Source organism: Erinaceus europaeus, chromosome 1 (genome assembly GCF_950295315.1).
Source record: "Erinaceus europaeus chromosome 1, mEriEur2.1, whole genome shotgun sequence".
Lineage (NCBI taxonomy): Eukaryota > Metazoa > Chordata > Mammalia > Eulipotyphla > Erinaceidae > Erinaceus > Erinaceus europaeus.
In genome coordinates, this window is record NC_080162.1 from 50,165,800 (window position 1) to 50,182,067 (window position 16,268).

The 16,268-nt window shown below is 38.9% G+C and overlaps 1 protein-coding gene across 9 annotated transcripts in view; it reads right to left on the reverse strand.

The window, feature by feature from the left end:
• The window catches only part of NCOA3 (nuclear receptor coactivator 3), a 107,263-nt gene that overhangs the window by 64,008 nt on the left and 26,987 nt on the right, over positions 1-16,268 (reverse strand). For 6 of the 9 annotated variants that reach the window (XM_060185803.1, XM_060185842.1, XM_060185832.1 and 3 more), the window contains one exon: positions 8,761-8,890. The exons of the other annotated variants lie outside the window; for them this stretch is intronic. The gene's annotated coding sequence lies outside the window, so the exon portion shown is untranslated. The remainder of the gene's footprint in view (positions 1-8,760; positions 8,891-16,268) is intronic. 9 annotated transcript variants of the gene reach the window in all.

A 16,268-nucleotide genomic window follows, 5' to 3' on the forward strand; every position in this document is an offset into this window, starting at 1 on the left:
TAGCTAGAAGAACAAATTTTCTAGCCATGGGTGTATGAATGGCATTTTGTGTTTGTTTCAGTGACATTTTCCTTACATATAGTTATGTTTCTCATCTCTGATTTCAAAGTCACCTTCTAGCCTAACAGGAACACACAGCTATGATTCTTCTTTGCCTAGAATAAGATCCACATGAAAATAAACAACACAATGGAACATTCCTTTTCATGTTTTCCTTCATTAGAAACTAATTTGTTTGAAATATATGACGATGTATGATAAGCAGATTTTATGATGTAACATTTGTAAGTAGAAAGTAAGGACAAGGAAGACTAATAGCATGAGACAAAGAGTACATGAAACAGAAGTCTGGGAGACAATAGATCTCTGGAATTTAGTACGGAGAAAATAAAACATCGGAATTCTAATATAAACAAAAGAAATAGCTCAAAGCTAAGTTTATCAAAAAAAAAAAATGTTAAAGAATTTAACTCCTGTCAAAAAAACAAATGTTGAGGCAGGCATGTCTGACATACACAAATACAATAAAATTAAATAATTAATTGCATTTTTAAATGAGACAAATGTAATAAGAACAAATCACTAAGTATTGGCTATAGATAATTTATAGGTATGTCATTACATTCACAACTTCATCAGATTAAAATTCAAGATTCCAAGAAAATAGTTTATCAGCACAAAATACTATTTAAGCGTAATTGTGCTAGATTTGACTGGGTAATGTAATGTGACAATTAACTTCACTTTATCCACTGAGTGTTGACATTTTTCTTTAACAAAATTCAAGTATTCAGGGCAATGAGTGATGAGTGACCTTGAGGCAGCACTTAGAAGGCAGTCACCATGGCAACACCACCACAAAAGTGCCTCTTCCTCTGCAAAAAGACCAACCTGGTATATAAGGACTTAAAAACCAAGGGAGATAAAGCTGCCATCAAGAAAAAAGAGAGAGAAAAAAAAAAAAGAGAGAGAGAAAAGAAGAAAAAAAAAGGCAAAAAGCTGGCTTTTTAAAAAGTATTTACATTAACTGTAGTATTTGTGCTCTCTTAGCAACACATATTATTGCTACTTTAATGATGAAATACTAAGAAATACAAAAATAATTTTCCATTTTTCACTTAATTGTTCTCTATGTAGACAAAACAAATTGCTATGGTAAAAACAAAATTTTTAAACAGGATCAGAAAGTTGTTGAGCAGGCAGACTGTATATGTTTCCATGCTTGAGGCCCTGGGTTTGATCTTAAGCACCACACAAGAACACCGTGAACAGTACTATGGGTACTCCAAAGATGGCAAAGCAATACTTTAGTGTCTCTCCTCTTTTGCTCTTCTATAAAGGAAATCCCATAAGACTGTCAACTGATTTCTCAACAGAATCTCTTAAAGGCTAAAAAGGACTGGCAGGATACATTCAAAGTTCTGAGTGGAAAAGGCCTCAACCTAAAAATACTGTATTAGGGGGCTGGGCAGTAGCACAGTGGGTTAAGTGCATATGGCACGAAGCTGCACGGACTGGTGCAAGGATCTCGGTTCGAGGCCCCAACTCCACACCTGCAGAGGGAGGGTCACTGCACAGGCGGTGAAGCGAGTCTGCAGGTGTCTATCTTTCCCCGACTTCCCTTCCTCTCGATTTCTCTGTCCTATCCAACAACGACAGCAGTAACAACAATAATGATAACAACAATTATGATAACAAGGGCAAGAAAAAGAAAAAAAAATAGCCTCCAGGAGCAGTGGGTTTGTAGTGCAGGCACCAAGCCCCAGTGATAACCCTGGAGGCAACAACAAAAAAAAAACTTCAATCAGTTTTGAAACAGACAGAAGAGCTTTTCAGACAAACTACAGTTGGAGGAATCACCACCACTAAAGCATTATCTATGAGAAATAATAAAGGCACACACATGAAATCAAAGTATAGTTATGACTTCATGCATGGGGTTAAAACAAACTCAGGAAGAAAGTAAGCAAAAGTTAAGTGAAGACTACAGACTTAGCAGAACTGAGGGAGGAAGAGAGAAAGGGAGGAAGGGAGGAAGGGAGGAAGGAAGGAAGAGAGGGAGGGAGAGGAGTAGAAGGGAGGGAAGGAGAGGAAGGGAGGGGAGGGAGGGGGAGGGAGAGAAAAGAGGGAGGGGAGGGGAAGGAGGGGAGGGATTAGATGGGGAGGTGGGAGGGCAGAAATGTTGTCTAGCAGCAGCTTTAAAAAAAGGGCAGGATAAATTAAAATAGCATGATATGGGTTAATAATTGTTGAAGCTAGGAACAGTTTCACAAGAATTCATTATAGTGTTCTAATTTGGTATCTTTGAAACCCAGTCTTTGGGGAAGTGGCAGAGCACCCAACTTGCAAGTATGAGATCCTAAGTAAGATCCCTAGCATTGAATATTCCAGAGTAAAGCTCTAGCTCATTTCCATTAATACATCTTTTTTTTTTTTTTAAATAAATTCCATCCTGAAAAGGTGCGGCTTTTTAATGATTTGTGTTCCTTTGGTGGTAAGTTCAGTATGGCAACTTTTATATGAAAAGACATTCCACCAACCTATACAGTGATATAAACCATAGTCACCTGAATAAACATTATTTCATAAACTATCTGTGCTCACATATCCCTTGGAAAGCCTTCACACACCCCAAATAATGTCTAAAACTATTTCAGGACGCCAATTGCAAGTGAACCTACTTCAATGCAAACAGAAGTCAAGAGATCTATATACAGAGAATCGCCTTATTCACTGAGATTTTACAAATTTTTCTTTATAAATTTGAGCAATAATTTCAAAACTCTTCACCTCAAAAAGAGTAGCATATACTTTATTTAGAATGTTAATTCTTTTTTTAATATTTATTTATTCCCTTTTGTTGCCTTTGTTGTTTTATTGTTATTATTGTTGTTGTTATTGATGCCATTGTTGTTGGACAGAACAGGGAAAAATGGAGAGAGGAGGGGAAGACAGAGAGGGGGAGAGAAAGATAGACACCTGCAGACCTGCTCCACCGCCTGTGAAGCGACCCCCCTGCAGGTGGGGAGCCAGGGGCTCGAACTGGGATCCTTACTCCCGTCCTTGTGCTTTGCGCCACCTGTGCTTAACCCACTGCGCTACCACCTGACTCGCAGAATGTTAATTCTTAATATATATTTGCATATATTCACAAGATATAAACCAGAAAATCACAGGGGTCGGGCTATAGCACAGAGGGTTAAGCATGGCACAAAGCGGAAAAACTGGAGTAAGGATCCTGGTTCAAGCCCCAGCTCCCCACCTGCAGGGGAATCACTTGTGCAGGCACCAAGCCCTAGCAATAACCCTAGAGGCAAAAACAACAAAAAATAAACAGAAAACCACAAACCTTGTTATTTCTATTTTAACACAAAAACACATTTGTCAACCCACAAATATTTAAGTGGCACAAAACTTTTCAACATCCTCATCTGGATGATTATTTATTTTGAGTATAACATCCTGACAAAAGACTAGCAGTAGGACAGAAAAATTAAGACACCCCAAAAATACCCTACATGAGTACAAAACTTTAACTTTTATTCATTCCAGTTCCCTTTATTCCTTACCACTTAAATTATATGTAACACAGTTATCAATACCCTACAAAGGGGGAGCTAAACTTCTTACATGCTAGTGCTTTCTTAATTCACATCAAAGCAATCTTAAAACTCTGAAAATCAGGGAGTCCGGCGGTGGCTCAGCGGGTTAAGCGCATGTGGCGCAAAGCAAAAGGATGGGAGTAAGGATCCCGGTTCAAGCCCCCGGATCCCCACCTGCAGGGGAGTTGTTTCACAGGCGGTGAAGCAGGTCTGCAGATGTCTATCTTTCTCTCCCTCTCTGTCTTCCCCTCCTCTCTCCATTTCTCTCTGTCCTGTCCAACAACAGCGATATCAACAATAACAATAACTACAGCAACAATGAAAAGCAACAAGGGCAACAAAGGGGAAAATAAATAAATAAATATTTTTTTAAAAAATTTGAAAAACAAAATTTTTATACACAACTAGTAAGACTTATTAAAATATAACTTTCTTCAAGTTTCCAAAAATAGCAATACTTCCCCAGCCTTCCAATTATGACAGCATGAATAAAAATTATCTCATCTTAATTAACTGAACTTCAAACTATCTTATTGACAGTAATGAAAGTTTTTAGTTGATAGAAGTTATGTTCCTCCTATATCAAATACTACAGAATTCAAAGATAAAGTGCAGAATATTAACTTATTATGGCTATATACCACAATGGATGACCAGAAAGGTTGTTTTTAAGCAAGGAAGCACATTTTTCTACTCACAAGTATTTTAAATCTTGTAAGTTTTTTTTTTACATACTACATCCAATCCAAAAAGACCAAAGTAGTACTTAATATATGTTCTCAATCATAACTAACATTTTTTTTATTCTCAGGAAATAATGTTTTGTGGGAACTCTTTATAACACTGACTTTATCATGTTCTTCGATTGAAAGCTTCCCTACTGTATGTATCCTACATCTTGTATCTAATAGCAGCATACAGAATAAAGTAATTTTTCTTAGGGAGATTATTCGAACTGTCATGAGACAATCTTTTCTAGACTACTTAAAAAAAAAAAAAAAACAGAACTACAGAGACATTGGGAAAACGTAATACACTCTAAGGCAGTTTTCAACTGCATACTAATGCTACCTACCCATTCTCCTCCAACTGCCATTGAAATGTCAGTAAAACTATGTTTTTAACTCTGCTGACAAGAGTATCAAAAGGGACTCCCCTTCTATATATGTAAATGACCATTACTCACAGTTTCTTCACATTAACAAATCACCCTCTCTCTGTCTTTCAATCCTGACAGAATTTTCTAACAATTACAGCACAAATGGGCCAGGAGCTAACATAAAACTAACACTGACCAGGAACTTTCCAAATGCAATCAATCCCATAGAGTTTGAAGATGAATGATATACTCACCCAGAAAACATGTTAATTCCTCAGACAAGGATGGGAAGAGAATATTTTGAGAAGGACAACCTCCTTTCAAGGAAATACAGAGTATATTTATTCACTCAACAGATTAATAATGAACATCTACCATATGTCAAGCACTTATCTAAGTCTTTGCAATACATCACTGAAAAAGAAGGACTAAGACCTATCCTTGTGGAACTTATACTTTACCAGGGACAAACATACAGCCATTAAACATAATGAACAAATTATATAGTATCTTAAAGATTACTTGTGAAGGAAGACCCTAGTATTAAACAGTGAGAATGGCTCTCACCAAAAAGGTAAGATAAGAGGCACTATAAGAGATGAGGAAATCAGTCAAATAGACATATGATGAAAAAAGCTTCTTACAGACAAACCACACCCGAAGGCTGGATTGTGACCATTTTTGATGAAGGAAAATACCAAATCAAGAAAGGCAGGAAAAGTGAAACTAAAGCTAAGTCAACGGCAAGTCACACAGGGTTTCATAATCTATATAAGGACTTTCATTTTTTTACTGAATGAAATGAGGAAACCTCTGCACATTCTTGAGGGGAGCAATGACAAACTGGTTTAGAATTTTTAAAGATCCCTCTTGTTGTTGTGTTATTAGTAGATTATAAGAAGCAAAGTGAAAAAAAAGAAGTAGCAGGGAGACATATTAGAATGTTCGAATAGTAACTACTCAAGAAACAGAAGACTAGCTCAACAGAAGGATTTGTTGCATTATAGTCAGATTCTCAGTAAATCTTTGGAGGTAGAAGAGTCAGGTTTGGGGCTTACACCACTAGAAGAATGCAGTTACCAATAAGAGACAGGAAAAGTTTTTGGTGAGTAAGATTTAGCTGGCAAGATCAGGAGTTCAGTTTTTGGACCTAAAGACTTTGAGTTGTCTACTAGAAATCAACTATAGTGGCCAGGGGATAAGGCATGGGAAGCTTAAGCATGTGGTCACAAACTTGATCCTCAGAATTATACATGCCAGAGTGATCCTCTGGTTCACTCTTCTCTCCTCTCCTCTCTCTCACATAAACAAAATAAATAAACTTAAGAAAAAAAGACCCAAGAAATAAATAAACTTAAGAAAAAAAGACCCAAGAAGGCTGGGTAGTGGCACACCCTGTAGAGAACATGTTACAGTGTGCAAGGACCTGGGTTCAAGCCCCCTCGCTCCCATGTACAGGGGGAAGCTTCACATGTGGTGAACCAGGTCTGCAGATGTCTCTCCTTCTCTATCCCCTCTTCCTTCTCAATTTTTCTGTCATGCCGGGGTTAAGCCACCAGTCCCCAGCTGTAAGGGGAAGCCTCACAAGCAATGGAGCAGACCTACAGGTATCTTTCTCTCTCCCTTCTCACTTTCTCTCTCTTCCTACCTATTTCTCTATGTATCTAACAGAAAGAAAAAAAAACTAAAAGGAAAGGCAAAAAGAAAATGAAAAAAAGAAGAAGATCACCAGGAGCTGAGGACTGACTGTATAGACACCAAACCCCAGTAATAACTCTGGTGGCAAAATAAGTAAATAAAATCATGCAGAAATATAAATCTCATATTTTCAAATCCAAAATAGATGAGGCACTATTAAATAAGACAAGAAAGGTTATATTCACGTGTCCCATACCCAACATAAAAACATAAAATGACAAAAGGGAGCCAGAGGTGGCACATCCAATTAAGTGCACATAGCAACAAAGCACAAGGACAGGGTGAGAGAGGCTGGGAGTATGGATCGACCTGCCAACACCCATGTTCAGCAGGGAAGCAATTACAGAAGCCAGACCTTCTATCTTCTGCACCCCATAATGACCCTGGGTCCATACTCACAGATGGATAAACAATAGGAAAGCTATCAGGGGATGGGATGGATATGGAATTCTGGTGGTGGGAATTGTGTGGAGTTGTACCCCTCTTATCCTATGTTTTTTGTCACTGTTTCCTTTTTATAAATAAAAATTAAGAAAAGAAAGGAAGAAAGGAAGGAAGGAAGGAAGGAAGGAAGGGAGGGAGGGAGGGAGGGAGGGAGGGAGGAAGGAAGGAAGGAAGGAAGGAAGGAAGGAAGACAAAGCGCAAGGACCCGTACAAGGATCCAGGTTTGAGAAGCCCCCCACTCCTGCTCCCTACCTGCAGGGAAGACACTTCACAAGTGGTTATTCACAAGCAGTGAAGCAGGTCTGCAGGTGTCTATCTTTATCTCTCCCACTCTATCTCCCCCCTCCTCTCAATTTCTCTCTGTCCTATCAAATAAAATGGAAAAAATGGCCACCAGGAACTGTGGATTCATAGTGCCAGCACCAAACCCCAGAGATAACCCTGGAGACTAATTAATTAATTAATTAACAAATAATTAATAGATATTAATGGGTAGAACTGAATTCTTCAAAGGGGGGGGAAGGTGTCACCTGAAATAATATTTTCTATTTAATCAGCTGCCTTGGCAAAGCAGCATACTGTATGTCCAAAGTGAGCTATTTCATCAGCCCCAGAGCATCACTGTGGTACATATGATCCTGGGGGCTCAAACTCAGGTCCTCAATCTTGAGGCCTACATCTTAACCACTATAACACCTCCCAGTCCACAAGCAGTTGTCAATTGTTAATATCAGGAGAATCTGGGTAAAAAAATATATACAAGAAGAATTTATGCTTTGGCAACACTTCTGTAATTCTAAATTTATTTCAAAGTGAAAAAAATGAAAGTTTGAGAAACAATGTTTTTCACCACTGGAAGTATGCTAGTAAACAAAATAATTTGTTATTTTTTTAATATTTATTTATTTATTTTCCCTTTTTGTTGCCCTTGTTTTTTTGTTGTAGTTATTACTGTTGTTACTGATGTCATCATTGGTGGATAGGACAGAGAGAAATGGAGAGGAGGGGAAAACAGAGAGGGGGGAGAAAGATAGACACCTGCAGACCTGCTTCACCACCTGTGAAGCAACTCCCCTGCAGGTGGGGAGCCGGGGATCGAACCGGGATCCTTGAGCTGGTCCTTGCGCTTTGCACCATGCGCACTAAACCTGCTGTGCTACAGTCGAACTCCCTGTAATTTGTTATTTTTAAATTACTATATATAAGGGCAAAATGCCAAATAATATCCTGCCTTTCCTATGTAAACATAACCACGCTATGTGACCAACTGATTTAAAAAAAATTTTCCTTAGAGAAATATTACGGGTATTAAATGAAAAAAAATATGATAGAATGAGTATATCAGGATTTTGTTATCTATAGTAAATTAAGACAGGGATACTGATATCATAGCTGCTAATATGATAAAGAGAAAGAGAACCAAGGCTGATGTGTCTCCTAATAAATTACCAGTACATAGAAGTACCTTTCTTCCTGCCTCCCATAAGGCCCCCAGCAATTCCCATTCCCAAAAATTCATACTCAGTCCCCTCCCACACATCAGAGCTAAGTCTGTATGAACAGACTGGGGGCAGTGGTGGCATATCCAGTTGAGCATATGTCAATGTTCAAGGATCCAGGTTGACCTCCCCAGGCCCCACATGCATGGGGTAAGCTTCACAAGTAGTGAAGCAGTGCTACAGGTGTCTCTCCATTTCTATTTCCCCCTTCCCGTCTCTATCTAATAAAACAAACACACACACACACACACACACACACACACACACACACACGACAGTTTATCACTCTAAGATCATAAAAGGCATTGTAGCATACGCCTCCCAATTCTCATTCTCTGAATATTTACTTTGGCAGCATGCCTTAAGGATACCATGGCAAGAACTATCTTGCAAAAGTCATATGAGTGAGTGATCCTACCTGAAAGCAGATCTGGAAGATCTGTCAAACTTGAAGACAATTCCGGATGGCTGCTTCCCTGCAACCATATGGAAGACTGTAAGTCAGAATCACCCAGCTACACCACTCTCGGATTTCTTGCCTTCAGAAACTGTGGAAGATAATTAAAAAAAAAAAAAAAAGATGCTAAATTATACAATTTAAAATTCAGTTCTGTTACAGTGGCACCAAATTGTAAGTTCAATTCCTGGTATAAAAGTGCTGCCCTGGCCTCTATCTTTTGTATCTCATGAAATTAAAAAAAAAAAAGTATGTTTTAAAAGCATATCACACACCAATAGGTAGCTAATATATTTGCCAAATAAATTACAAACAGAACTTTAATCTGATCAAGCACTGAAAGCCACCTATCAATTTTTTAAAATGCAATCAATTGAAACAACTTTCATAATTGGCAAAATCTATGAAAGAAACTCTATTGCGGGTGGGAAGCAAATACATTTGAAAGGAAAAAAAAGCAAATACATTTGAAAGGAAAAAAAGAGGTGAAATAGCATTTTAAAAGCTATTGTGGTATTTCTTCCTTCCTATCTCTCTATCTAAACTTTTCAATAATAAAACAACTCAAGATATAAAGCAGTGGTCCATGAGGTGGCATAGAGGCTACAATGCTAGACTTACAAGCATCGGGTTCCTAGTTCAATGCATGGCATTGCATGCTTGTCAAACATAGCTCTGGCTCTCTCTCCTCTCTCACTAATACATATTTAAAAGAAAGGAAGAAAGAAAGAAAAAAAAGAAAGAGAATAAAAAAGCAACTAAATTGCATGTATGACTCATGACTCATTTGAGTCATATTCAAACAAACTTAGAAAAGGAAAGCCTAACTCCCAACTGCAGTGGGGAAAGCTTTGCTGTTATGCTTTCTTTCCCTCTCTGTCTTAAAAAAAAAAAAAAAAATCCACCCTAGTAATAACAAAAGAAGTGAATAATATGTATTTATTACTATAGGATTATAATTTTGTAGCCATAACATTGTTGTGCTTATGATTATTCTAAATTCATTGAGTTGTCTTATTAAGGAGACCACTGTGAGTGCAGTGCCAGAGACAAACCTATACCTACATAATGTCCAGGACTCTGGCTGCTATGCTACTTCACCACACTGAGCTTGTGTTTTTTTTTCTTTAATTTAAGATCAACTTCATTTTCTAGAGACACTTAAAGATATAGTCACTTCAAAATAACATGGGGTGGGCATAGAGAGTAATATAATAATAATGGGAAAAATGGCCCCCGGGAGCAGTGGATTTGCCATGCAATATAACCTTAGTGGCAAAAAAAAAACTGGAAAGTACAGGGGCCAGGCAGTGGCACACCTGATTGTGTTACAATGCACAAGGATCTGGCATCAAGGCCCCCACCCCCACCTACAAAGGGAAAGCTTCATGAGTGGTAAAGCATGGCTGCAGGTGTGTCTCTGTCTCTCTCCCACTCTATCAACCCCTTCCCTCTCAATTTCTGGCTGTTTCTATCCAATAAATAAATAAAGATAATAAAAATAAAAAAGTAATGTTTTTAAGAAAGAAAAAAGCCGCCTTTTAAAAAAATAAAATACAGAAATACTAGATATTTCCATGTAAAATTAAGCAATATTGTGTATGGCAAGCAGCATAATGGTTATGCAAAGAGACTCTCATGCCTGAGGCTCCAAAGTCCCAGGTTTAATGCTCCTCCCCCCACCACTACCAATGTAAACCGGAGCTGAGCAGTGGTCAAAAAAATAAATAAAATTAAGTAGTATTTATCTGTTCCAAAAGTACAATTTCATTTCTATTAAATCATACAAGCTTTGCAACAGATACTGTTCAAATATAAATATATTGCCCTTTCAAGTATAAAACATACCATTCTACAAAAATGATCTAAAAAAACAATTAACTAAAAGAAGACTAGACAAGAAATATAGTCTACTGTAGAAGAAAATACAGACTTCTAAATATGGGGCCAGGGGGAGATACAGGGCAAGGTGGCTCAGAAGAGTGCACACCTTCCACACAGAATGATGCTAGCCAGCACCATAGATGGTAGAACAATGCTTTCATCTTTCATAACGTAAAGTTTGTGTGTCATGAACTTGCACAGGAGCCTGTGTGTGTGTGTGTATGTGTGTTTGTGTGTGTGTCATTAACTTACATAGGAACCACTGAAAATAACCTAGTGGTATATTGCACCAAACTGAAAGACTCTGGGCTGGGTGGAAGGGAGAGTACAGGTCCTGGAAAAAGATGACAGAGAACCTATTGGGGGTTGTACTGTTATGTGGAAAGCTGAGAAATGTTATGCATGTTCAAACTATTGTATTTACTGTCAATTGTAAAACGTTAATTCCCCAATAAAGGGGAAAAAAATCTACTTCAAAAAAAAAGAAAGTAACCTGCAATGATTGAGAAAATACAACTGAATATATATATTGACAGGAGTAAAATATGTATTTGCACTAAATATATATTTATTTATATTTCAAGGCATTTAAAGAGAATGACCCCTTCTTTCTCACCAAATGGTCTTTCCTCTAAAAGTGAGTACTTTCCCTACCTATCACATTGTTTCTCTCTCTCTCTCTCTTTTTTTATTTCAGTGTCAAGAAGTATCTCTACTCTCTACAGAGAGGAAAAACTTAAGGAACCAGATTTTTTCATGTTCAACAATCTGTAGCTCCAGTTATAAAAAAAAAATTTAATATACTTTTAAAGTAATCTTACTAACTAAAACTATCTCAAAGCAATTCATTTAAATTCTTCCTTGGATTACTCCAGCCTCGAGAGATCTCTCCTCACTCTGAACTCCAAAAGCAATTATTTGTACAATTTATTTGGCAATTAATCTTGAATTGCCTTGTTAAACCTCTTTCATTATTCTCTGAAATGTTATTTAAATCTCCTCTGGTTATCTAACTTTTGTGTTTATTTCTCATCTCCCCAACTAGACAGTATATTCCTTGAGAAGAAGAAATAAGGCCTTATATTGTTTTGTATACACAGGAAAACACAGTACTTGACATAGTAAATACAAGATATTTGTTGATTTAAAAAAAGAAGAAAAGATCAGTGTGTTAAAAAAAAAAACTGCTTTAATTCATACCAACTAAGATTTTCCAAACCAAGGCTCAACACTCAGTGTACTATATTGTTACCCTCACTCCCCAAGTTATACCAGCTGATGAAAAGAAAGAGGGGGAGAGGAAGGAAGGAAGGAAGGAAGGAAGGAAGGAAGGAAGGGAAGGGGGGAGAGAGAGAGAGAGAGGGAGGGAGGGAGGGAGGGTCTGGCTTCACCAGGGCAACACTCTGTGAGCACACACATTACCATATGCAAGGTCCTAGGTTCAAGTCTCTGGGTTCCCACCTGCAGGCGGAAAGTTTCATGAGCAGTGAAGCAGGTCTATAAGTGTCTCCATTTCTCCCTATCTCCCCCTCTGCTCTCAATTTCTCTCTGTGTTCTATCAAATAAAAAAACAATAAAACTCATTTATAAATTAAAAGTCTGGCCTCAGTCAGAAATCTGAGGCCTCGATTGGGATCCTCTACCTTGAAACCTGTGAACTTCAGTCATAAACATTAGTCTCTTCATTCCTAAAAGATGAAACCTATATTATCATATACCTACATACCCATATGTATGTAGACACCTGTATTCAACTGTCAGATTTGTTTCATTTTCATAGTAGAGACACTGTAGTAGTATTTGGCAGAGGTGGTGTCAGGGATGGAATATGGGACCCGAGGCATGCAAGTTCAGTGCTCTGCCACAGGGGGGAAAAAAGTGTGTGTGTGTGTGTGTGTGTGTGTGTGTGTGTGTGTGTGTGTGTGTATGAAAATTTCTGGTATTCCTTGGAGATGATTTGCTTTCCTCCATATTGTTTTTTCTTTATTCAATAGGACAGAGAAACTGAGAGGGGATAGAGAGATAGAGACAGAGACAGAGAGACACATGCAGTCCTTGCTTCACCACTACTGAGCACACTCTCCTGCAGGTGGGGAGCAGGGGCTTAAACCCGGGTCCTTGCACATTTTAATATGTGCATTCAACTGACCACCTGGCCCCTAACTTCACAGTTTTCACATAAGAATATATCATGTTATTAACAATGCCCTGAAGTGCAAGTGGCATACATAATATGTTGTGTAAATGACGGCAATTTTCTTTTTCTTTTTTCTTTTTATTTTTGTTTTGTTATCACCAGGGCTTCACTGCTCCAGGACAACTTTATCAGATAGAAAGGGAAGGAAAGAAAGAACAGTGAAGAAAGAAACAACAGTGGGGGCCAGGCTCAAACTTGGGTGGCATAACCAAGTTCGAGCACAGCTACCACACGAGAGTAAAACAGCACCTTAAGTTTTAGTATTGTAATGTTTTCTTCCACTCCCTCCCTCACTGAAATGAAATGGAATGGTGTTTATGTACACTCCTATTAAACTGCAGTCATATAAATCACTATTTAATTAATATTTTAAAAAGTCATCCAATAACGGTGAAATCATACTGATGGGAAGAGAGGGGAGGGGAGGGAGACAAGGAAAGGGGTAAAGATGGGGGAAGAAAACTAAAGACATTTAAAATTACAGTGATAAAAGCAAAAGTACTAAGTAGCATATGAGAAATTTTTTTTTCACATGGAGATGAAATAGGGACCTGCATTTGGTCTCAGTAACATACATACAGTATATGAATTAATCAATGTGTAAAATAAGGTTCCAAGGAAATCTCAAGCAAATACTAGCAAAATGAGAAGAGAGAAAATACCACCTAAGGGTTGGATAAGTGCACTTGGCATCAGCAAGTAGCAATAGTTAGGAATAAATCTGACAAATTATTTTGAAATATAATAAGAATCCAAGGCACTTAAGTGAACAACTTGTCTAAGTCTCTAAAGAATGCTCCTGCCAAAGGACCTCTCTCTGCACTGACTGCTCCCCACCAGCACATATTCAAAAGACTTAGTACCAGGACTCTACACAAATGTTATTTCCTCAGAAGTTACCATGACTGCCTATCCACAATGTAAACCCCACCCCCAACCTCCCACAACTGAGCAAAGTTTCTAGTTCTCTTATGGGGTTATTACTTTTCTCTACCGTCATTCTGCTCACTGGTATATCCCTAAACATCTAGAGACTAGCCTGACATATGGCTAGCACTCTATAACTCTCTGAAGAATGAAAACATGAAGGTAACAAAAAAAAAAAAAGAGAGAGTTGAAGTATTTGGGGAGACTGAGAATGTGTGTTTGAGGAGTCAAAGAGAAAAAGCAATACTATGCAGCTATTAAGAACAATGAACCCACCTTCTCTGACCCATCTTGGACAGAGCTAGAAGGAATTATGTTAAGTGAGCTAAATCAGAAAGATAAAGATGAGTATGGGATGGTCCCACTCAACAGAAGTTGAGACAGAAGAACAGAAAGCGAAATTAAAAGCAGAATCTGACTAAATTGAGAGTAGGGCACCAAAGTAAAAACCCTGTGGTGAGGGGGAGGGTGGACATTCTGCTTGGGGGGGGGATGGGACACAGTCTTTTGGTGGTAGGAATGGTGTTTATGTACACTCCTATTAAATTGCAGTCATATAAATCACTAATTAATATGAGAGGGGGGAAATTAATTGTATATCTCAAACTTTTTAAAACACAGACCAAGTCTTTGATATGTTGACTCTCTCAAAAGCCTAGACCAGGTAGAACAGAAGCAACCAGTGGCACAGCTATATACAAGATGCTGGGTATTATACAGCAAATCCTGACAAAGGAACTTTTCAAAGTTAACCCAATTACCAAATAATGTGATGATAACAATAACTATCCATTGTCTTCTTGAACCCTAAGACAGCAGGAACCTCACATTTCCACTATAGAGCCTATATTTCCCCCAGTCCTGGAACCTTAGGGTGGGGCCCACATTCCTGCATGCTTCTCTCATTTCATATCAAATGATATTGCATCCACCGATCGCAACCTAATCAACGCGACGAGTGCCACCACAGCATGCTCCACTTCAGACTGTGTCCAGAGACTTAAGGGTTCCAGATGCTAGCATGATGCCGACCAGAATTCCCTGGACAGACGACCCCACCAATGTGTCCTGGAGCTCTGTTTCACCAGAGACCCACCCTTCTTCTTCTAGCGTTTGCCCTTCTTCCGTAGCCAGTAAACAGCGTCAGGTTGAGCCTGATGTCTGCTTGTTGCTGGCTTTGAAAGTGACTGGGATCCATGTGGATTCAGTCGGCTAGGAAGGATCGTCAGTTTCCCCAATAAATGGGTACTCACGGGATGCACCACGAGAAGGTCGATCCAATGCAGACCCACCCTAATACCGAAAGAGAGAGGCAGACTTGGGAGTATGGATCGACCAGTCAACGCCCATGTTCAGCGGGGAAGCAATTACAGATGCCAGACTGTTGTATGCTTTACATTGGGTAGTTCTCCCCCGCCAAGAGAATTGCATCAGTCCTGTTAATTTCGCGGGCCCGCTTGGCCCCGCCCCTAGGGACCCCGCCAGAGTTCCAGAGTTGGAGAGAGAGTTCAGGGAGTGCCAGAGTTGGAGAGTTCCTGAGTTCCAGAGTAAGAAAGAGTGCTTGTGCAGCCGCAAAGAGACAGCAGAGTTCTGTTTGGTGATTAGTTTGTCTTAGTTTATGAATCGTTGTTCCTGAATAAAGAAATACAGCTTCCCTGCCCAGCCGTATGTCTCTGGTCGTCTCTGGTACCCGCCGTGAAGCTAACCCGGTTGGCAAGAGCCTCCGAAAATTTTAACACCACCAGACCTTCCACCTTCTGCATCCCACAATGACCTTGGGTCCATACTCCCAGAGGGATAGAGAGTGGGAAAGCTATCAGGGGAGGGGATGAGATATAAAGATCTGGTGGTGAGAATTGTGTGTAGTTGTACCCCTCCTATACTCTTTTTTTTTAAATAAATAAAGAAATGTTTTTTAAAAAATTTTTTTTAAATTTAAAAAAATCAATGACGGGAGTCGGGCAGTAGTGTAGCGGGTTAAGCACAGGTGGCACAAAGCACAAGAACTGGCCTAAGGATCCTGGTTCGAGCCCCCGGCTCCCCACCTGCAGGGGAGTCACTTCACAGGTGGTGAAGCAGGTCTACAGGTATCTTTCTCCCCCTCTCCCCCATCTTTCTTTCCCCTTCTCTGTCTTCCCCTCCTCTCTCCATTTCTCTCTGTCCCATCTAACAACGATGACATCAATAACAACAGTAACTACGACAACAATAAAAAAAAGACAAGGGCAACAAAGGTAAATTAGAATAAATATATAAAAAAAAGAAAGAAAATCAATGACAAAAGCAGTGAGTGCTTATGAGAAAAGAAGCCTTCCAAAGATTTAAAAATAAAAAAGAGAAAGAGACCTGGTTAATAGTAAGCAAATAGAGACTTTCTGAAAGACTGTGAGGGTTGGGACTGGATGTACAGGCCAGAGGAAAAGGGCTAAGACATGAGCACTCAAAAGAGGAAGTCCATCAA